At 40.9% G+C, this 24231-nt stretch overlaps 1 pseudogene; it reads right to left on the bottom strand.

Annotated features, from left to right (window-relative positions):
• Positions 1-1790: 1790 nt before the first annotated feature.
• The window catches only part of LOC134601725 (ubiquitin-like protein 5), a 52912-nt pseudogene continuing 30471 nt past the window's right edge, over positions 1791-24231 (bottom strand).

Genomic DNA, 24231 nt, shown 5'->3' with positions numbered 1-24231 from the left:
AAGATGAAAAATATAGTATGTCCAATTGTCTAAATATTTGGGTGCAGTTGAGCCTTCTAGAGCATTTATTGAAAAGTAAGCCATTAATTTGTGTAGTCTTTAAAAAATCATCGATTTAGTACAAGATTGTCTACCCAAAATTCTACCCAAAATTCTTTCACACAAATAGTTCTGCAAAGATGCGTAGATGACTTTCTCCCAAATGTATTACAACAACTTATCTAGTATTTGCAGATAGAATAGTTAGAATGTTACTATTTATAATCTGCATATGTCAGCAGCCGTCTTTAAGAACTCCTCATTCCGTTAATTTACTTAGGCAGAGTCTGGGAGTGACACTTTACTAATCTAGTTGATGGACTCTCTTTGGCAGCTGTGATTGTATTTACAGTCAGTCTCACACACTTAACAGCTTAACTAGATAATAAGTGTCATTAATGATTTATCTCATTTTGTCAGTTTTTCTCATGATTAACCCTTCGAAGGTCAGGAGGTGAGCAAGGTATTGCAAGGTTGAATTGCTTCTTAAAAAGAGATGTAATTAATACCAAATAAATTATGTTTATGAGATGGTTGGGATTATCTACCTAAGTAGTAATTGAGTTAAATTTAAAAAAAATATATTACATATCATACTTTTACTTATGGAATATTTATGTAGGCCAGCACTCACTGCCCCATATTTCTGATTCTCTGCATTGTATGCATGACAAACATGAATAATGCAATAGCATACATTGTTTAGTAGCAGCATAGAATCTTGTGGTGAACATATCTTGGCATCACTCACCATATCTTCTGCACACTGCCACATATAAAAATAAAGCATCTAAAAAAACAATATTAATTATAAAGTTTGTCAATACATTGTTAAACACAGATTTGTGCACACCAGTCAATCCATAAGACTTGCTTTTCCCATTGAAATCTGTGCGGAAATGTGTTTTACATTGTATTGTCTATTAGGTGGAAGGGGTTTTTCATCACTTTTTTCCTCACTATAACTTTCTTGATGTGTGCTTTGCCAAGCCTTAATAGCAAGCCAGTTACCAACCTCATGCTGATGAGTTGCATCAACAATGAAACAGCTGTATATGAGTTGTTCACTGGCTTTGCATCTTTTCCTAAGTTGTGTTTCAAAGCTGTTGTATACAGCAAACATAATCTCCAAGGAATTCATGTTTAAAATGAAATAATAAAGGGTAAAAAAGTAATTTTGTTTTTTGGTTGAACTAATTTGCATATGCCATGCCAGAATCCCTTGCAGGAGTAACATCACGGCAAATTTGAGATTTCTGTGGGAAAAGCAATTCTGAGTTGGCAAAACTAGATTATTATATATTTACATTTAAAAAGATAGTAAGTGAAATAAACTACTTTTTTGATGACTGATTGCAATCTTTTCCCTTCTGCTATTGTGTAGTGGTGAAAAATGAGGAGCAGAAGTCATTTTAATTTAAAAAAGGGATTTTTTTTCAAATGAAAGAAAAAGGTCAGTGAACAGCTGACCCCTTCCACCCTGACAAAAACAAAACTTTCCCACATATCCAGTCTGTAGCGTGGATGACCGCCCTTCAGTTTTTAAAAAAACTGCCCTATCAGTTTATACTTACTCGTCTAAGTAGGAGGAGTAAGCAAGGCAGGGTGAAGTTACTACAATGAAAATACACATTTTATTATTAACCCCTTAAGGACACATGACATGTGTGACATGTCATGATTCCCTTTTATTCCTGAAGTTTGGTCCTTAAGGGGTTAAACCATAAAATGGAAATACCTTTCTAACAAAATTAACAGTTAACTGAACAAGAAATTAGGTTAGCAAATTAGCACTTTAACAACAGTTTAGACTTCTATAGAAATTGTAACTTTTAATAATGAACAAACAAAGTTGGTAATTCAACTTCATGTTCATTCCATAATGAATTTCATAGTCACTTAATACCACATGGTCTTTGAAGATGGTGCACAAATTATTTAATGAAATCTTGTCAGATCAGGTACACGTTTCAGCTGCAATGAGCGTCTTCAGATCTCTAGGTGTGTTTTACAATTTGTGGTTTACCTGAACTTTCTTCCCCAACTGGTTATGCATTACAAGATCTCAATAATAGATTCTGCTTGCGGGACTAACACCTATGGTTAAAGCTGCTAATAACTGTACAGTTTGCTACAAAGTTTTAGTCCACCCCACTTTCTTAAACCAGAAAATCGGATGATCCAGAAGTATCAATGACCAAAAACCAGATCTGGACTGCAGTTTTTACTTTGTGGGTTTTATCAGCATGACACTGGTCCTGGTTTTGAAGCTAAAGTCTCTCTGAGGGGATGTAGTTAGGTACCAAAGAGATTGTAGTGAGACCCCCACAGTGCAAATAGAAAATTTACTGTTTTGCATCACCTGCATATCTCAAGTTTGACTATAAAAAGTCCTCTTTGGTCACAGAAACTATAGAAATCATGTTTTCAAAACTATCCCAGCACTCCCAGTTTGGCATGAAAGTCCACCATAGGCATGCAGATAATGTATAACAATAGTTTCCCTTAATAGTTGCAAGCAATGTGTCTGGAAGAATGCTTGCAATTACAGATGTGGCTGTCTTCTAACTACAATACCTTTTTTCCCCACCTCTTAACTGGACAGGACATATCGCGCCTTCATTGAGCAGACCTCTTGTCCCCTACAAAAAAAACAAAAAAAACAGCTTCTTCTACATTCCATCCAACCTTTTTTCTGGTGCCAGTAACGGAAATCCATATCATGAATCAAAACAAACAAGCTTGTCCATTCGGGATTAGTCTATATGGTGGTTCAAACCAAAGAAAAGAAAAAGTTACCTATTTTTGTATTTGTATTTACTTTGTATCACACAGCCTGGTTACAATGCTGCCGCCCATCCCATGTGTTCCCTATTAAGGGTTAATAAGTATATAGGGGTGTATATATAAAAAATACCCCTCCCTGTCTCATTAGATATCTTTGCCAGAAGCTCAAGGAAGCAGGCTGAAGGGTCAGTGTTAGGACCCGCTTAGGGGGGTCTGCCTTGATGTTGGCAGGCGGGCATTCCCTCCAATGGCCATTGGAGCAACTAAATGACCTCCATTTGTCTAAATATACATAGGGATTAAGGAGAGAGCGCAGGTAACTTTTTCTTTTCTTTGGTTTTTACTATATATTGGGGCTGATGTGTACTGTGGTCCTTGCTGCCGGCCCATTAGTGATGGGATTGAGCGCAGGACTTCTCTTTTTGTATTTGTATTTACTTCGTATCACACAGCCTGGTTACAATGCTGCCGCCCATCCCATGTGTTCCCTATTAAGGGTTAATAAGTATATAGGGGTGTATATATAAAAAATACCCCTCCCTGTCTCATTAGATATCTTTGCCAGAAGCTCAAGGAAGCAGGCTGAAGGGTCAGTGTTAGAACCCGCTTAGGGGGGTCTGCCTTGACGTTGGCAGGCGAGCATTCCCTCCAATGGCCATTGGAGCAACTAAATGACCTCCATTTGTCTAAATATACATAGGGATTAAGGAGAGAGCGCAGGTAACTTTTTCATTTCTTTGGTTTTTACTATATATTGGGGCTGATGTGTACTGTGGTCCTTGCTGCCGGCCCATTAGTGATGGGATTGAGCGCAGGACTTCTCTTTTTGTATTTGTATTTACTTTGTATCACACAGCTTGGTTACAAAGCTGCCGCCCATCCCATGTGTTCCCTATTAAGGGTTAATAAGTATATAGGGGTGTATATAAAAAATAACCCTCCATGTCTCATTAGATATATTTGCCAGAAGCTCAAGGAAGCAGGCTGAAGGGTCAGTGTTAGGACCCACATAGGGGGGTCTGCCTTGACGTTGGCAGGCAGGCATTCCCTCCAATGGCCATTGGAACAACTAAATGACCTCCATTTGTCTAAATATACATAGGGATTAAGGAGAGAGCGCAGGTAACTTTTTCTTTTCTTTGGTTTTTACTATATATTGGGGCTGATGTGTACTGTGGTCCTTGCTGCCGGCCCATTAGTGATGGGATTAAGCACAGGACTTCTCTTATTGTATTTGTATTTACTTTGTATCACACAGCCTGGTTACAATGCTGCCGCCCATCCCATGTGTTCCCTATTAAGGGTTAATAAGTATATAGGGGTGTATATAAAAAATACCTCTCCCTGTCTCATTAGATATCTTTGCCAGAAGCTCAAGGAAGCAGGCTGAAGGGTCAGTGTTAAGACCCGCTTAGGGGGGGTCTTCCTTGACGTTGGCAGGCGGGCATTCCCTCCAATGGCCATTGGAGCAACTAAACGACCTCCATTTGTCTAAATATACATAGGGATTAAGGAGAGAGCGCAGCTAACTTTTTCTTTTCTTTGGTTTTTACTATATATTGGGGCTGATGTGTACTGTGGTCCTTGCTGCCAGCCCATTATGTCAGGATCCCGCGGGCGGCTGCGAGGGGAGGCTGCAGTCCGCTCGCGGCACTCACCCTCCAGCCGTCCGCGGTCCCCTTCCTGGCGTGTGCTCGGCGGGCGGCATCCTCCCAGCCATGGATGCCGCCCGCATCTTTTTCTACGTCCCCCAGCGTCATCATGCATTACGCTGCACGCTGGGAGACCGTCCATCTTAATAAACGCCGGGGTCAGTCACCTGACCCGGCGTTAAAGGCACAGTGCCTCAATCACAGTGGGAGCTCTAGTTATCTCCCACGTGTGATTGTTAATTCTGATTGGAAATTATCCAATCAGAATTAACCTATGGATTTAAATACTTACCTTTCCTGTTCCTCTCTGCCCTGTTGTGGTCTTTGCTTGCTAGTATTGCTACTGAATTGGTGTTACTCTCTGGTTACGTACTCTGGCTTGTTTATCTAACTTTGTGACTTTCTCCTACCCTTTGACCTCGGCTTGTCTCTCGTTATTCTGTCTTCTGGTTCCCCTTACTTGGCTTGTCTCCTGTCTTTTCTTTGTGTGCTTAGCCCGGCCACTCTAAGGTCCGGTACTGCACCTTTTCTGTGTGTGTGTTACCGTGTTTGGTTCCCGGAATCATGACACATTAGTGATGGGATTGAGCGCAGGACTACTCTTTTTGTATTTGTATTTACTTTGTATCACACAGCCTGGTTACAATGCTGCCGCCCATCCCATGTGTTCCCTATTAAGGGTTAATAAGTATATAGGGGTGTATATAAAAATACCCCTCCCTGTCTCATTAGATATCTTTGCCAGAAGCTCAAGGAAGCAGGCTGAAAAGTCAGTGTTAGGACCCGCTTAGGGGGGTCTTCCTTGACGTTGGCAGGCGGGCATTCCCTCCAATGGCCATTGGAGCAACTAAACGACCTCCATTTGTCTAAATATACATAGGGATTAAGAAGAGAGTGCAGGTAACTTTTTCTTTTCTTTGGTTTTTACTATATATTGGGGCTGATGTGTACTGTGGTCCTTGCTGCCGGCCCATTAGTGATGGGATTGAGCGCGGGACTTCTCTTTTTGTATTTGTATATGGTGGTTCAAGATTGGAAATGTTGTCATAATTACCCATTCGGCCTAAATTCATGAACTGTTATTTGTGACAACCAACTCTCCAATTCCTACAATTATACACTTGTTGATTTTTCATGGAATATATGCCGCCCACATCTGCTATGGACTCAGTTTAATTTATTTGTAAATAGTTTTTAATGATAAATTTTGATAAAACATAACAATATAATTTTTGAATATAAACAAGTAATGTACAATTAAGGAAAATAAATGTAAAACATATTTAAATAAATTAAAATATATATATATATATAAAAATGAAATAAAATATAAAAGTAAGAAGAAAAGAAGGGGGCGGGGCATCATTTGATTTCTAATAGGTTTACATTCCTTTTTCTCAATACATCCTACTTCTGTTACATATTCTCTTTTGGAACAAATGAAAAATCACCAAAGTTTAAAGTAGTTAATTAAATATTTTTTTTTGTCAAAAAGGTATATCACAGCACATATTTCAGCCACCGCCTTCAATAAACAGCTTAATCTGAAAGCAAATAATGAAAAAGAATTTTAATCAAAATTGTGCTAAAATGTTTTACCTGAAGTTCACACTTTGGCTATTAGTAGAGAAAAAAATGATTAATGTCTGCTAAATTAAACTTAACACCCTGTCCTCTGTAAAATTAATTAACAGATTCTAATGATTTCAACACTGCTTTTCTAACACATTATGTACTACTTAGACATTCTATGGTATTTCTTTCTGGTAATACAAATCAGTGTTTGGTGAGTAATAATTTATCTAACATATTTCACATTTTGCTATGGATAATATATACACATACACTGTCTACTTTCTTAGTTACACCCTCATATATAAAATCACAAGACTGAAGAAATTTCAAACACAAAACAAAGAAGTCAAACTTTTAGTCCTAACAACTGAAAGGTCGACTTTTATGTTAAGTGTTGTGACTTTTGTAATAAAAGTAGTGAGATAGTTTTTCATTTAAGACCCATAAGTGGGCTTCATTATGTCTTAATTGTGATTTGGTCAAAGTTATTAGCATTAGTTATTAACTAGGGCATTTATTACCACTGAGTCTGGAGTGCAGAGCCCTTGTCCTGGTGGAGAGAGGTAAGGCAAGGGCTGAAAGTTAAGTAAATTCTTTTTTTTTTTTATTGCAGTGGTATCAGACGCCTAAATAGTTAGCAGGACACTATAGCATTATGAATACATGATTTTATGTTATATTGTTCCTTTAACATTTGTGTATCCATAATGCACTGATATTAAATCAAGTCATTCCCTTTCAACAGCATGGACTTCACATGCCCTTTAAGGGTTAATACCAAGCCTGCATATATAGAATCAGATCTTCCAAAAGCACTAGAATGAGATCTCTCCTGATGGTTCCACAAGGCCAAAACAAGAATTTATTAACAGTCTGTTAGAAAATGCTACCAAGTATCATCTAAGGCACCAAACTGAAGATTGACAAAATATTTATAGCAATAGGAGCAGTCATTTAATCACCAGAAAGGAACTATATTTTCCTCATTCATGCGGTGGGCATCATAAAAATATTCATATGGTATTGTCTATAGTGATTGTTCAGTCAGAAAATGCAAGTTTACTTTGTGCAAACCAGTCCATCAAACCTTTCGTATAAAATTAAGTATTTTTTGGACCTAATCAGTCCATAAGTTATCAATATAAACATATATGCATAAAATGTGCATGCCTCGCATACAATGCAGCTCTTTGAAAATAATTCAAAACAGAGGGCAGGAATTTGTCTCCTCTAAGCTTGAAGGGATTTTTATTTAGCTACTTTGTTATTTGTAACCATAATTTTCTTGCTTAATAGTTGTATATATGAGGTAAGATCATTTTCAAATTGATGACATGATTTGATCTACTTTGCTTTGCATTTTTCCATGTTGTGTTTTAGTTGCTTTATTGCCTTATCACTTTTTCCATAGATCTCACATACCACAACTGAGAGAAATTACCCTGAATAAAACTTCATTTATGTATACTTTGATATTTTCTCTCTTCTATTTGATTAATATAACAGATTTTGCATGAATTGATGATAATACATTACGTGCTCTGCTCAGTTGCGTAGCCATTTTAAGTAGTTTACCAGATGACATTTATATGTTTATCAAAATTGTAGGGTTATTCACTAAGCTCTGAATGTGACTTTTAATTTAAAAGTATTCACTGAAATTAAATCATATACACATTATACTCGAGGGGGGGTGGAGCTAGCAGCCGAACAGAGCAGACGTGTTGCTTCTAGCTCTCTGCTGTATGAAAGGAAAACAGCGTTTTTTGAGAGGTACAAACCCAGCTGGAATACACAACGCAGAGAAACATCATGGGCCAAAAGAACAAAAAAAAACAAAGGCAGACAAAGGCCCTACCTGCCACGATATCGGAGAACTGCTGCGGAGTTCACAGAGGCCTCCATCGGACAAAATGGCGCTGGGCGAGGACCAATTGTCCTTGGAGGATTTGACAATCGACCTGCGAGAAGGAACCATGTGCAAGTCACCTTCAAAACCCAAACCTCAAAGGGAGAACCAGTGTCACGGTAATATACCCCAACACGCAGGAATAGTTCAATAGTCAAGAGACAAGAAACCAGGGTTCGTCTTACCGGACCTTAGAATGGCCGGACTAGGACGAGTAAGAAAGACAGAGTCTAGAACAAGCCGAGGTCAAGGGAACTGAGAGACAGCGTAACGTAGAACAAGCCGAGGACTGGTACACAGAGGACAAAACAGCGGATAAGCAAGCAAGGATAAGGAGAGAGCGGAGTCAGGAACAAAGCCAAGGTCAAGCACCAAAAAACCAACTGAACGATACAAGCACTAAAGGGAACTGGACAGAAACCACGATAGGGCAAGGAGCAAGGGAAACAGGTGAGTATAAATACCCTAAAGTTCACTTTGATTGGCCCTTGTCATATCCACGCCCCCAAAACGTGAGTGTATGGGGAACGTGGCATGACAGGGGCCAATGGGAGACTGATTCTAATTTAGTCTCCCACTGTCCCTTTAAGAGCGCGCCCGAGACGCGCGGCGCGCTCTTAGTGTCGGGCGGGACACGTGACCGCTTCTCGCGGTCACTGCCCGCCTGACTGATCTTATCGTTGGCTGAGCCGCGCGCGGCTCGTGCAGGAGCAGGACCGCGCGCGGCGAGAAGAGAGGACCCCGGCCGGCCCCTGGAGAGGGTAAGTACCGCTACAGTACCCCCCCCTGAAGACACGCCCACCGGGCGGGGAGGAGCAGGCCTGGCAGGAAAACGAGCGTGGAAAGAACGCACAAGGCGAGGAGCGTGAACAGCGTCAGCGGAAATCCAACTGCGTTCCTCAGACCCATAGCCCTTCCAATGTACCAGATATTGAAGGCGACCCCGAAGCAAACGAGAGTCAATTACAGCCGCCACTTCAAACTCCTCATGGCCCTCCACAGAAACCGGAGGAGGAGGAGGGACATGCCGAGTATAACGGTTGCACAGGAGGGGTTTTAACAAGGAGGTATGAAACACGTTAGGAATGCGTAGATTTTTAGGAAGATCCAATGCATACGAGACAGGATTAACCACATGCAAGATACGAAAAGGACCAATAAAACGAGGGGCCAACTTCATAGAAGGCACACGAAGACGAATATTGCGAGTAGAAAGCCAAACCCGGTCTCCCACAGCATAGGATGGAGCCGCCCTGCGATGCTTGTCTGCCTGAACCTTCTGGCGAGCAGCTGAAGCCACCAAAGAACACTGAACCTGCTCCCAAGTATTACGTAGACTAGCCAAATGTTCGTCCAGAGCTGGCATGCCCTGTAAGGAGAATGCAGCTGGAAGAACCATGGGATGCCGGCCATAAACAACGTAAAAAGGGCTGTTACCGGAGGATTCATGAGCAGCATTATTACGAGCAAACTCAGCCCAAGGAAGAAGGTCAGCCCAATTGTTCTGATGGTGGGACACGAAACAACGAAGATACTGCTCTAGAGATTGGTTGGCACGTTCAGCAGCTCCATTAGACTGGGGGTGGTAGGCGGAAGAAAACGAGAGGGAGATACCCATCTCTGTACAAAACGTTCTCCAGAATCTGGAGATAAACTGGCTACCCCTATCGGACACGATCGAAGTGGGAATACCATGCAACCGAAACACCTCCCTGGCAAAGATAGAGGCAAGTTCCTTGGATGATGGCAATTTGACAAGAGACACAAAATGAGCCATCTTAGAAAAACGATCCACAATCATCAGGATGACAGTTTTACCATTAGAGGGAGGTAATTCAACAATAAAATCCATGGATATATTGGACCACGGCCTCTCGGGTATGGGCAACGGATGCAACAACCCACAAGGAACTCTGCGGGAGGACTTCATACTGGCACAAGTGCTACAGGCATTAACGTAATCGGTGACGTCCTTGCGCAAGGAAGCCCACCAGAAATATCTAGAAACTGCTGAGAATGTCTTAGAAATACCAGGGTGTCCAGCAGTTCTAGTGTCATGATATAATGACAAGATGTCTCGTCTCTCCGGTATATCAACGAATAGCTTATCAGCAGGCCTCTCCCCAGGAGCCAAGTTTTGTTTAGCCTGAATAGCTTGTAAGAGAGAAGACGAAATAGAAAGAACAGTAGTAACTATTATTCTGTCAGGCGGAATGACAGGGGTAACATCGACCTCGAGTTTGTCAGTAGTCTCGAATTGTCTGGACAGAGCGTCAGCTTTAGTATTACGATCACCCGGTCTGTATGTGATTATGTAATTAAAACGAGACAAAAACAGAGACCACCTGGCCTGCCTAGAAGACAATCTTTTTGCTTCACTAAGGTAGGAGAGGTTTTTGTGATCCGTTAAAATGAGGATGGGATCCCTAGTACCCTCTAGCAGATGTCTCCATTCCTTGAGCGCCAAAATGATAGCAAGGAGTTCACGATTGCCTACATCATAATTCTTCTCTGCTTTGGACATCTGTCTGGAAAAGAAGCCACAAGTGTGTAACGGCTTTTCAGGTGAATCTCTTTGAGACAAGATAGCACCTACCCCTATCTCAGAAGCATCAACTTCAAGAATAAAGGGCAGTGAAGGGACAGGATGCTGTAAAATAGGAGCAGAGGCAAATGAAGCCTTCAGGAATTCAAAGGCCTCGAGTGCTTCTGGTTTACAGACATGAGTATTACCATCCTTCTTGGTCATTCTGGTTATAGGTGCTACAATGGCAGAAAACCCTTTAATAAAACGCCTATAATAATTAGAGAACCCCAGAAAACGCTGAATGGCTTTCAAACCCTGAGGTAGAGGCCATTCCATAATGGCAGACAGTTTCTTGGGATCCATACGAAAACCCTTGGCAGAGATTATATAACCCAAGAATTGGACTTCAGATTGATCAAATGAACATTTTTCGAGTTTGCAATAGAGACCGTTAACCAGAAGAGTTCTCAACACTAATTTAACATGCATGTGATGAGTCTGTAAATCAGTAGAATAAATTAATATGTCGTCCAAGTATACTATAACGAATGTATGTATATATTGACGTAGGACATCATTAATAAATTCTTGAAAAACTGCTGGGGCGTTACAAAGACCAAAGGGCATCACAGTATATTCGTAGTGGCCACTCCTGGTATTGAATGCGGTCTTCCACTCGTGATCCTTTTTGATACGTATGAGATTGTAAGCACCCCTAAGGTCCAATTTAGTAAAAACTGTGGCCTGTTTAAGCCTATCAAATAGTTCTGTGATCAAAGGTATGGGGTACGCATTTTTGACGGTGATTTTATTTAGGCCCCTATAGTCAATACAAGGCCTTAATTCGCCATCTTTCTTAGATACAAAGAAGAAACCCGCCCCTGCCGGGGAAGAGGATCTTCTTATAAATCCCTTCTCTAGAGATTCCTTAATATATTCCTCCATAACCAGATTCTCCTGAGGAGATAAAGGATATATTCTCCCTTTGGGAGGCATCGTACCAGGTAATAAATTAATAGCACAATCGTAAGGCCTGTGAGGTGGCAATTTTTCAGCCTCCCTTTTATCAAAAACAGATTTAAGAGACAGGTACTGAGGGGGTATGACCGTAGGCACGGGAGGAATATTAGTAGAATTCAAAGGGGTGATTTTAACAATACAAGACTCTTGGCAAGAATCACTCCAAGAAACTATTTGTCCTGACTCCCAATCAATGGTGGGATTATGAGTACGTAACCAAGGATACCCTAACACGAGGTGAGAGGAAGGAGAAGTAATGATCTGAAACCGAATGGTCTCAGAGTGTAACACCCCTGTAGACATATGTAGTGGAACAGTTTCATGTGTGCTAACTGGAGAGCATAATGGTCTACCATCTATGGCCTCAACGGCCAAGGGTGTCTCCTTCTCTCTGGTGGGTATGTTATTCTCCTTGACAAAACTGGAATCAATAAAGTTTTCGGCCGCTCCGGAATCAACCAGGGCTGGTATATTCCCTGCTATGCAGTTACTACCAAGGTGCAGGGAAACAGGGAGAAGTAATTTATTAAGAGGCAAATGTGAGGACTGTGATGTCACACCCAAGGCCAGTCCTCTATACGGTCTTAGGTGCGATAGTTTCCCGGACGCACGGGACATTCTTGTCTCATATGACCCCTCCTACCACAATAAAGACAAAGTCCCTCCTTTCTCCTATAAAGCTTTTCAGCGTCAGTAAGTTTGGCAACCCCTAACTGCATAGGTTCCTCCTCAGAACCTTTAGATCCCTCGGGAGTCTCAGCTCTAGGGGAGTTAACGGGAACAAAACGTCTATTTCTGGACCTGGTATATAACCTGTCACGGATCCTGTTATCTATATCGATAAGATAGTCAATCAGGTCCTCCAGGGGTACAGGGAGGTCCTTAGCTGCTACCTCATCCAACATAGTTTCAGACAGACCTTCCATAAACGCAGTAGTAAGCCCATTATTAGTCCACTCTACCTGTGAGGCAAGGGTACGGAACTGAATAGCATAATCGGCTACAGATTTAGATCCTTGCTTTATTCTCATTAATGCCCTGGCGGCATTTTTTGACCTTTTAGTCGTGTCAAATGTTCTACGAAACGCTGTGAGGAAGCTAGTGAAGTCGTGTACCATAGGCCCATTAGCCTCCCAAATAGGATTTGCCCATTCTAGTGCCTTATCCGTAAGCTGGTGCATAAGAAAACCCACCTTAGATCTATCAGTGGGAAATGAACGTGGGTACATTTCAAAGTGGAACTCCACTTGATTAAGGAATCCCCTACATGTCTTAGCGTCCCCTCCATACCTAGGTGGCGGGGTTAGATGTGCTGAAGCATTAGGCATATTAGCTGTGTCTGGTATAGGGTTTACAGGAGGCGCAGGTACAGGTACCGGAGCTGATCTGGATAACAGTGTCTGGATGGCTTGAGCCATTTGATCCATACGGTGATCCTGTTCTGCGAATCTAGCCTCATGAGTGGCAATCTGTTGTCCTAAACCTGCGGGGTCCATGGCCCTATCGTAATGTCACGGTAATATACCCCAACACGCAGCAATAGTTCAATAGTCAAGAGACAAGAAACCAGGGTTCGTCTTACCGGACCTTAGAATGGCCGGACTAGGACGAGTAAGAAAGACAGAGTCTAGAACAAGCCGAGGTCAAGGGAACTGAGAGACAGCGTAACGTAGAACAAGCCGAGGACTGGTACACAGAGGACAAAACAGCGGATAAGCAAGCAAGGATAAGGAGAGAGCGGAGTCAGGAACAAAGGCAAGGTCAAGCACCAAAAAAACAACTGAACGATACAAGCACTAAAGGGAACTGGACAGAAACCACGATAGGGCAAGGAGCAAGGGAAACAGGTGAGTATAAATACCCTAAAGTTCACTTTGATTGGCCCTTGTCATATCCACGCCCCCAAAACGTGAGTGTATGGGGAACGTGGCATGACAGGGGCCAATGGGAGACTGATTCTAATTTAGTCTCCCACTGTCCCTTTAAGAGCGCGCCCGAGACGCGCGGCGCGCTCTTAGTGTCGGGCGGGACACGTGACCGCTTCTTGCGGTCACTGCCCGCCTGACTGATCTTATCGTTTGCTGAGCCGCGCGCGGCTCGTGCAGGAGCAGGACCGCGCGCGGCGAGAAGAGAGGACCCCGGCCGGCCCCTGGAGAGGGTAAGTACCGCTACAACCAGTCACTTCTGTCCAGCTGCAGAGCATGCTAGCAGAGCTCAGGGCTAACATCGCGGCAGACATGACAAGCATTAGGATGCAATTGCAGGCTTCGCCTCTCTGATCACCTCACTAGAGGCCACCTCAAGCACACAAGAATCCATGATTACCACTATGGAGCTCAAGCTGGATGTTATACAGTGACAACATTTTGCCACCAATGATAAGATGGAGGTCTTTGAGGATCAAAGGAAGCGATAGAACCTAAAGATAAGTGGTATCCCGGATTCGGTAGGCCTCAAAGACCTGCCCCACTTTGTTCGATGCCTGTTACACAAACTGTTACCACCTAAAGAGGCGAAAGCTGTAAGACTGGAAGGTCTGTTCAGATTGCCAAGGATAGAACCGACGACCACTCAGGCAAACCTCGTAGTCCGCTTCTAATCGCTACATGATATGACACTCCTGATGGCAGCCGCCAGAGGAAAAACTCCCCTACAATTTGAGGGATCAATGCTAACGTTATTTACAGACCTCACCAGAGGTGCAGGGCCCAGCGACCACTATTGCTACGGCTTCGCAACAAAGGAGTACCATACTGCTGGGGGACACCGAAACTGCTCACATTCCAATACCAGGACACTGCCTACTGAGCACGCAACTCTATGGAACTGGAATCGCATTTACGCGAGCTGGGCATTGCTGAGTCTCCTCAAGCGGCATCTTCATGCCTGTCCTGAATGGACCCATCCACGATTGTGGCATTTACACCCTGAGCAACTCAACGCACAACACCTCTACGGGGGAAAAGACTGAAGGGTCGTGACATGCCTAAGCCCTCATGTCGTCTGGAGAACCTCTAAGTCTTAATGTTGCGGTTCCTTTCTCATTTAATTACACAGATGTTACTTACCTATGATTATTTAATATCTCTTTACTTATTTTCTATGTCTTAACTTTTAGTTTACTATGCAATAAGGCAGCTTATATACTACTCCCTGCCTATAACAAGGCAATACTCATAGGCTGTTACATTGCTAGCTCAATCCTTAACGCACTATAAACCCCCTCCCCCCCCCCCCCCCCTCCACCACCACACACATACAATAACAAATCTGTAGCCTACAAGTGATAAATAAAGGGAGAGATAAATCCCTGCAGGGGTCTAGTGCCACTCTCAACGAGCCACCACTTTCAGTTTTATCACTCACCTGAGAGGGACACCCTAGGCCATCTAGTTATGAGGGCCATCTAGTTATGCTTTGTATGTCTAAACCTACCTTCTTAGAAAACATTCCACGGAGCCTTCTACTGATGTTACTAATACTGATTCTGTAAATGCATATTCAATTTACCTGAATGCTAACTGTGTATCACTTATAAGTGGAATGAAAAAATAAAGAATAACATTTAAAAAAAAAAAAAGATACACATTACACACACAAAAAAAAAAGCTAAAATGTTTGACTTGTATATTCATTTATGATGGGAAGCCATAGCTTTGTGAGTATTCATAACTACAGCCACTGCCTCTCTTCTTAATAATTCTCCTTTGCTAATTACAGTATAAATTAAAAACTAAATGATATACACTCATGTACTTAAACTCCTTAGTGACAGGTGACCTTAGCCATTTTATTCCATATACAACAGTTATTTTAAGAACATCTATAACCATGGATGACTTATGACGGAACTTTCTCTCATCCTTCATCCAGCCCCGCTGGTGCTTGGGTGATATTGCTATAATCACTCCAGCTATCTTTCTCCAGAATCAGGCAGAGACACTTGGGTAGAGTGATGATCTCCACCACAAGGTGATTTTCAAATTTATTTTCCATTCTAAAAAAGTGCCTTTAAAATCAACAATTTGTATAGTCTGTAATAAATTCTACAGCCAGACTCATCTGTATCTCTTCCATCTCTAACACTTTATACACCTCACCCCTATTTCTGTCTTCACATAACCAACCCTAAAAGAAAATTGTATTTTGTTTTTAATTCTTTATTTTTGAAAGTGCAGTGATAAATAAGGGTCACTGGTAACAAATTATATGACATTTGGTAGATATACAGCAATATAAAAATTCAAGATGCGCTGCACTTTTTTTTTTTTTTTTTTTTTTGAGGGAAAACAAGAGTAAACAGGCATAGCAAAGTAAAAGAAACTGACAGGCCATGCATTCTGCCTAAAACACTTAAGCTGTGATATAATGCTGCTGGTTTTGATCACCTAATGAAAACAAACAAACAAAAAAAAAAACACATACATCTTTGCACTGTTAAGAAACACTTGCTGGAATACACTAGCTTGTAGGTCAGCTTGAATTAAAATGAAAATACATGTGCATTGCTGAAAATATATGGCAGGCAACATCCACAACCGTTAGTCAGCAAACTCCACATGCGGGCCACGATAGAGAGTTCATCTCCACATCAATTTCTGAGCGATCTCCTGCTCTCTAGGGACTTTGCAGGGAACGGTGGTTCATCACTTGGGTCGGGTAAGTCAGGAGTAGTAGGACTGTGGCTGCACAGATCTTTGAGCCCAGGTTGTAAACGGGAGTCACTTTCATGTTTCCATTGGTTCCCCTGCTACGTGCAGTAGGACCGTGGGTCCTTGGGAGCTCCGAATCCCAGCAGCCCCTCTGGGTATATGGATGATAGGTTGGATATGTTTCCATTTGGAACCCCTGCCCAGATGAATAAAGCGCAGTTCCAGCAGCCGCGTGGGTCTAGGGTTTAGCTTGAGAGGTAGGGGGTTTAGGTTGGCTATGACTGCGCTGGAGACCTGGCACAGTGGCCCTTTTATGAACACCACAGGGAATACAGGTCACTGTGGCATTTGGCATTTGGTGCAGGAGGGTGGATTCCATGGGCTCAGTTCGCTGAGGCTGTAGGTAGTCAGAGTCTCTCCCACTCCCTCTCCTCTCTGCCTTTTTCTACCCACGCTGCTCTGTATGTTTTCTGGGAGGAAATGCTAAAATAACATTGGCTCGGTCGTGCTGTTAAAGAGCTGCAGAACACGACCAGTCCCCTGAAAACACTTTGCCATTCGGTGGTCCCTGAGTGTGCAGACACCCAATCACGCTGTTACGGCTCCCGGGGCAGTCCATTGTGTGTCTGCACCCAATCGGTGCAGTCACTCAGGTTGCCCCACGGTAGTTCCACCACTGGTCATTTGATTTGTTGCCTTTGAAACAGGGTGCAATCTATGATGATCCATTATTTTTATTAAATTACATCACAATTTCATCACAGTCCAAGTCTTCCTGATTGAAGAAATGATTGGGTGTCATCTACCAAAGTTTTTTCCTCATACCATAATAATTGAATTGCAGTGACATTGGTATGGCGCCCGGAGTGATCCTTTAACTATAAGACATCCATTCAATAAAGTCTATATAATTTAATTTCCAGGATTTTCATTTTACTCTGGTTTCTCTCAATTGGATAGTAATACGTGGAACAGGAAAGCTGTTGGTCTTTTATTCCCTTAGACATATTTAGATTTCTACTGTTGCATCCATCATTCAATTTGCTGTTATCATATTCTAGCATAATTTTTAGCCCAGGCTTGCTTCTATGGCATTTATGAAAGAACTATATGACTTTTGAAAGCTACATAACAATGATGTCACCACGTGAATTATGTTTATAGGTTCCTCAATAACTTTTCCATAGTTTCTAACATAACATTAACATGTTCATACATTTCATGGCTTTTTTTCTCATTTAGACATCAATTTAATATTGTTGGATAAGGTTTCCAAATGATTTCATATTTTTTCCAGAACTCTAAAGCACCACAGGGACATATCACGAACCAAACGACATGGACAATGAATGAGCAGTTTATTTTGATTCGTGATTCAGAGTTCTGCCTGTCGAGCACAAAAAAAAAAAAAAATATGATTCATGGTTAGGGGACAGCCACCAAATGTTGATTTTATTCATAAATCAAGTGAGAATTGACAAATAAAGAGAAAAGGAAGAGAAGCAGCAAAAATAAATATATTATTATATTATATATTTAATCAACTTATGCATATATATTTATTTTTTTTACTGTTCCTCCTTATTGGTTACACCTTACTTGATCTGTGAACTAAATAGTGGGAAAATGTTCATATTTATATTTTGCCGTACGCCGATCGACCCATTTCCTCACCTTTTTGGGTCACCTAAATCGTTTTTCCTAAACTGATTGCATGGACAAAATTCAGCCAAACCGTAAAGCCACATGGATAAATTTAGGACCACGTTTTTTTTTTTTTTGTGCACAAATCTAGTATAATGATAAAATTACAGAAAACATAACTTAGCACAAATTAACAATAAATACTGTGGGCAGTGTGGAAGATGAACAAGTGAATGTTAAAATAAATTGTTGCCTTTAAAATAGTAATACATATTTTGAAACCATTTGGGATATTTTACTATGCAAGATAAAGGAGAAATAGATATTTATATAAGTCATTATTCAAGTAAACATTATTTTTCTTGTGGTGGCTGAATGCAACCATTAAGAGTTTGAGAACCACTGAGACACAAATTATTGTGTCTTGTCTGTCTGTCTGTGTGTCTGCCTATCTAACCAGATTCAAAGTTGAAAGCAGTATGTATCTTTTAATCATGAGTGCGGGTCTTTTTTGCTCTATAGATATTTGTGGGGACTCAAGGACTAGTGTATATCTTAAGTCTGACTCTATATATTATCAAATGAAATAACATGAGTTATTGTATATTATGGTATGATTAAATTACGGACTTGTTCTCCACTGAATTATTACATTCTGCATGCATTGAGAGTCAAACAGACTATTTAAATGTAGCTTTTTTTAATTTATTTTTTAAAATATTTTATACACAGTATTACATTTTATAGCTACACAATTTTTATCACGGTTTAAGCTAAAGCATAGGCACATATTTTGATAATAACTGCCCAGCCCCTCTTTCATAATGCATTATAAAAGCAATAAACAATTGAGCCTGCTCCTATTTTATCTTATTCTCATATTCTCTTGTGTAGAGGTCCTAAACTTTGTGGAACAGATGTTTAACCTTCAACTCCTTTTGTTCTCTTAATCCCCTTTAAAAAGTCTAAAATCTCATCTACTCATGAATGAATGAAAAACGTCTGATTTGATGGGGGAGGGATATATTGAAAGCTACGGAACAGGTTAAACATAAATGAAGCAAGCTGGTATATTATACTGAAGGACTCAAACTATGGTTGGTATGTGGTCTAAAACCACAATTACATACAGAAAGGTAAAAATAAGATTTTTTTTTTCTCGCGATGTTTTTTACAAAGTATGAGTAAAATACATTTGTCTGCTTCTACGTCCTTGCTTCACTGATAATGCTGTAAACTCTCAGTGGCAAGTCCGAAAATTATATCTTGTGCCTTTCTGTGTGATAGAAATTATACACTTTTCAAATCAAAATCATCTGCAGTTGTTTTTGTATTTAGACCTAAGGCTGATATCGGAAATCATTGGTAGAGTACAATGTTTTTATGTTGCTGCCATCATCAGCTCTGTTGATGTACCTTCAGGTAAATAAATATTGGGACATTGACACAATTCTAATCTTTTTGTCTCTATACACCAACACAATGGGTTTGAAATGAAACAAACAAGATGTGCTTTAACTGCAGACTTTCAGCTTTAATTTGAGGGTATTTACATCCAAATCAGGTGAACGGTGTAGGAATTACAACAGTTTGTATATGTGCCTCCCACTTTTTAAGGGACCAAAAGTAATGAGACAGATTAACAGTCATAAATCAAACTTTCACTTTTTTAATACATGGTTGCAAATCTTTGCAGTCAATTACAGCCTGAAGTCTGGAACGCATAGACATCACCAGACGCTGGGTTTCATCCCTGGTGATGCTCTGCCAGGCCTCTACTGCAACTGTCTTTAGTTCCTGCTTGTTCTTGGGGCATTTTTCCTTCAGTTTTGTCTTCATTTGTCTGTCATCAAGTGAAATGCATGCTCAATAGGATTCAGGTCAGGTGATTGACTTTGCCATTGCATAACATTCCACTTCTTTCCCTTAAAAAACTCTTTGGTTGCTTCTGCAGTATGCTTCGGGTTATTGTCCATCTGCACTGTGAAGCACCGTCCAATGAGTTCTGAAGCATTTGGCTGAATATGAGCAGATAATATTGCCCGAAACACTTCAGAATTCATCCTGCTGCTTTTGTCAGCAGTCACATAATCAATAAATACAAGAGAACAAGCTCCATTGGCAGCCATACATGCCCATGCCATGACACTACCACCACCATGCTTCACTGATGAGGTGGTATGTTTTGGATCATGAGCAGTTCCTTTACTTCTCCATACTCTTCTCTTCCCATCACTCTGGTACAGGTTAATCTTGGTCTCATCTGTCCATAGGATGTTGTTCCAGAACTTTTTAGATGTTGTTTGGCAAACTCTAATCTGGCCTTCCTGTTTTTGAGGCTCACCAATGATTTACATATTGTGGTGAACCCTCTGTATTCACTCTGGTGAAGTCTTCTCTTGATTGTTGACTTTGACACACATACACCTACCTCCTGGAGAGTGTTCTTAATCTGGCCAACTGTTGTGAAGGGTGTTTTCTTCACCAGGGAAAGAATTCTTCAGTCATTTACCACAGTTGTTTTCCGTGGTCTTCCGAGTCTTTTGGTGTTGCTGAGCTCACCGGTGCGTTCTTTCTTTTTAAGGATGTTCCAAACAGTTGATTTGGCCACACCTAATGTTTTTGCTATCTCTATGATGGGTTGTTTTGTTTTTTCAGCCTAATGATAGCTTGCTTCACTGATAGTGACAGTTCTTTGGATCTCATATTGAGAGTTTACAGCAACAGATTCCAAATGCAAATAGCACACTTGAAATTAACTTTGGAACTTTTATCTGCTCCTTGTAAATGGGATAATGAGGGAATAACACACATCTGGCCATGGAACAGCTGAGCAGCCAATTGTCCCATTACTTTTGGTCCCTTGAAAAGTGGGAAGCACATATACAAACAGTTGTAATTCCTACACCGTTCACCTGATTTGGATGTAAATACCCTCAAATTAAAGCTGAAAGTCTGCAGTTAAAGCACATCTTGTTCATTTCATTTCAAATCCATTGTGGTGGTGTATAGAGCCAAAAAGTTTAGAATTGTGTCGATGTCCCAATATTTATGGACCTGACTGTATATCTCAACCCTGTTTTTTTAACATATCTTCAATTCAGTGTCAGTTCTCTCCTGAATCCATATCCAAGCTTACCCCTCTAATCACAAGTCTTACCAGGGCTGCCATCAGAAATTGTACAGGTCAAGGCCACGGCCCACAGGGCTCATCACCAAGTCCACAAACAGGGCCCACCCCCAGTCTGCCAACAAGGATGCAGTGTGTGCTTATAGTAGATATAGTGTGTGTGTGTATAGTAGATGCAGTCTGTGTGTGTGCATTGTGGATGCAGTGTGTTTATTTAGTAGATGCAGATTGTGTGTATATTAGATTTAGTGTGTGTGTATGTATAGTGGATGCAGTGTGTGTATATAGTGGATGCAGAGTCTATGTGTAATGTCCACTAGAGAACCCTAACTTGCAGACAGGACAGAGTAGAGAAAATTGCAATACCGATCCTTAGAATGGTCGGGTTAAGCAAAAAGTGATATTCAAAACCGAGGTCAAGGGAAATAGACAGACGGAATAATGAGAGACAAAGCCAAATATCAGTATCCAGGAAATCCAAATAACAAGTTCAACACTCGATGGTAAACCAAAGACCACAACAAGGCACTGAGGCAAGGGAGGTGTTAACTTATATACACACAGGGTGTGTCTGATTGGCTAACTACCAATTAGTGTTAACGACAACATGTGGAAGGAGTTTCTTGCCTCCCTTGTGGTCTCTGAGGTCATCACTATGTGCAGGGTCACATGACCGGGTGCAGCACACATTTAAGGAAGCTGCTATGGAGTGTGAGGTAAGCAAGGTCACCGCGAGCAGCGCAGGGGCAGGGGACCTAACAGTATGTATGTTTATAGTGGATACAGAGTTTATGTGTAGTGGATGCAGTGTGTATGTGTATAGTTGATACAGAGTATGTGTGTGTAATGGATGCAATATGTTTGTGTGTATGTAGTGGATGCAGAGTGTGTGCATGTGTGTATGTGAATTTATAGTGTACGATAGGGTTCTGTGGTGGGTAAGCAGTTGTTTTTAATTATATTTTCTAGGTTTATGTATTTATCATTTATTGTTGTAACTGCATGACAAACAGTAGAGGTAGACATAAATATACATGTTTCAGAATATGCATATGCAAGGCATCCCTTTTTATGTTATAATAGAGCAGTTGTCCATGCTAGCATTACCCCATAGTGAGATCAAAACAATGCTAAAAAGGCACAAAAGATGGAGTGACTGGTAAAGACTAAATGAAGCCAAAGCGGCAGAGGTATGGGAGCGTGTAATTCAGAAGAAAGATGGCTTCTGGCTTTTAACCCCTAACTGTGGGGTGATGGGGGAGAGGATGAAAGAGTACCAGGGATGAGATAAGGCATGAAGGTTGTAGGGTTGTAGATGGAAAGAGGCCAGTTGAGCCCTGTCTCTTACCTGTGGCCAGGGAGGGTGCACGCTACATACTCTGGTGGTCTGGTGGAACTGTGCATGCTATGAGCCTTCAGGCTTTATTGTGAATTGGGTATATGAGATATATCTGCAGGTCTCCAGGCCACTAGTGTCTGTATAGACCCAGGAGACTCTAGCTGCCACCTGCGGTAGGTCCTCTCCCTCTCTCATAAGCTTGAGCATTGTGCAGCATTGGAGCATCCCAGTAGTAACCTGTGGCAATGCTCTAACATCCAGGGTTTGTAAGAGAGGGAGAGGTGGAAGCTGGAGTCTCCCTGGCTCCCCAACATTATGCAAGACAGAAATTTTCTGGAGACCTGCAGATATATATCAAAATCCAAAGGGTCCATGTACTCCTCTGATGGCAGCCCTAGTCTTACACCATCTTTCAAATAAATTACTTTCCCCCCCTCTTCCATTCCCTATGTCCCATGTCTTGACCATGACCCTCTGCCACCTGAACCAAATTCTGCCTTGCCTGATGTATTGTACAATGTATTCTTAATTGCGCTTTGGATTTTATGCTTGCCATTATCATCTCTCCCCTTTCAGCTTCAATCCACTGCATACTGAAACCCACACTAGACAAATGTAACAACAAGGTAAGAAGCACAATATTCTTACTGATGATCAAACATAATTGAGTTGATAGGCTGTTTTCCACAATAAGCAGGCTTTCACCATTGCTATGAAATAGTCCAATAATCTTGAGCAACAGTTTATGAGGACCTGTAAAAACTTTTTCAGATGTTTACTATAGACAAAATATGAAGTTTGTGTTATAAGCATGCTTATAAAACATCTTGCTTAGGGTGTCCATTTAATCAGCTTCAACATAAAACCTCTAGATTACCGTATATTTGAAATTTACACTACATAATTTGCTAGTTAGCTTTTCCTCTAGAAGTTAATGTGATAAGTTTGCTTGTTTCCATACAGCTTTATAAGCTTATACGTTTGGCACACATTCTCACATATTCATTCTATGACATCTATGTTCAACTGATGTAATCACATTATTATTTTTTCCATTATCTGCATCTGTTGAATCACAGCTATTAGTGTTACTCGTGTATTGTTTTTTTTTTCCCAAATCATCCATTTGTTCCATTTGTAATTATCTTCAATTTATGTTCTGCTTCCATTGAAAATAAATACACCTTAAATGCAGGCATTATAGAAATACAGAGCTGGCTGGGCTTGTGCAATGATTTTTTATTATACAGGAGATGAGGCATCTTGCTGCCCCCAGCCTCCCTCAGGGAAGGATACATGTACTACAATTACACAGAGGCACCACACACACAAAAAAAAAAAAAAAAAAAAATTGTTTTGTAGCTTTAAGACACTTATCCATGCCACACAATACTGTGAGTTGCATTGCTTTGGAACTCTGGGTTTTCCTCATATAAATTGACCTCCTCAGTAAATTGACCTTCCTGTAATGTGTGGTGCATATAAATGTATTACAGAGCATGACAGCAATAAAACTCACAGTAATGTGAGGTGTACATCAGTTTATCACAAAACCTCACAATAAAAACATTTGCAGTAATGTGGAGTGTGTGCAAGTGTAACACAGAGCTTCTCTGTCATAAAACTCACTGTTAAGTGTAATGTGTACGAGTGTATCACACAGACCCTCCACAAAAAAAGTAATCTGCATAATAGAGTATTACAAAGCTCCACAGCTATAAAACACAGACTAATATGAAATCTCTAAGGCAATATGAAAGAAATCCACTGTAATAAATCTCACAATAATGTAATGTGTGTTAGCTGTGCATGTATATGTGTGATGTGTGTGTGTTGGGTTTGTGTGATATGTGTAATAAATGTATGTTGGCTGTGTGTCATATAAGTGATGGGTGTGTTAGGTGTGTGTGATGTGTGTTGGAAGTGTGTGATGGGTGTATTGACTGTCTGTGATAGG

Source organism: Pelobates fuscus, chromosome 3 (assembly GCF_036172605.1).
Source record: "Pelobates fuscus isolate aPelFus1 chromosome 3, aPelFus1.pri, whole genome shotgun sequence".
Classification (NCBI taxonomy): Eukaryota; Metazoa; Chordata; class Amphibia; order Anura; family Pelobatidae; genus Pelobates; species Pelobates fuscus.
This window is presented reverse-complemented; position numbering and strand designations above follow the sequence as displayed.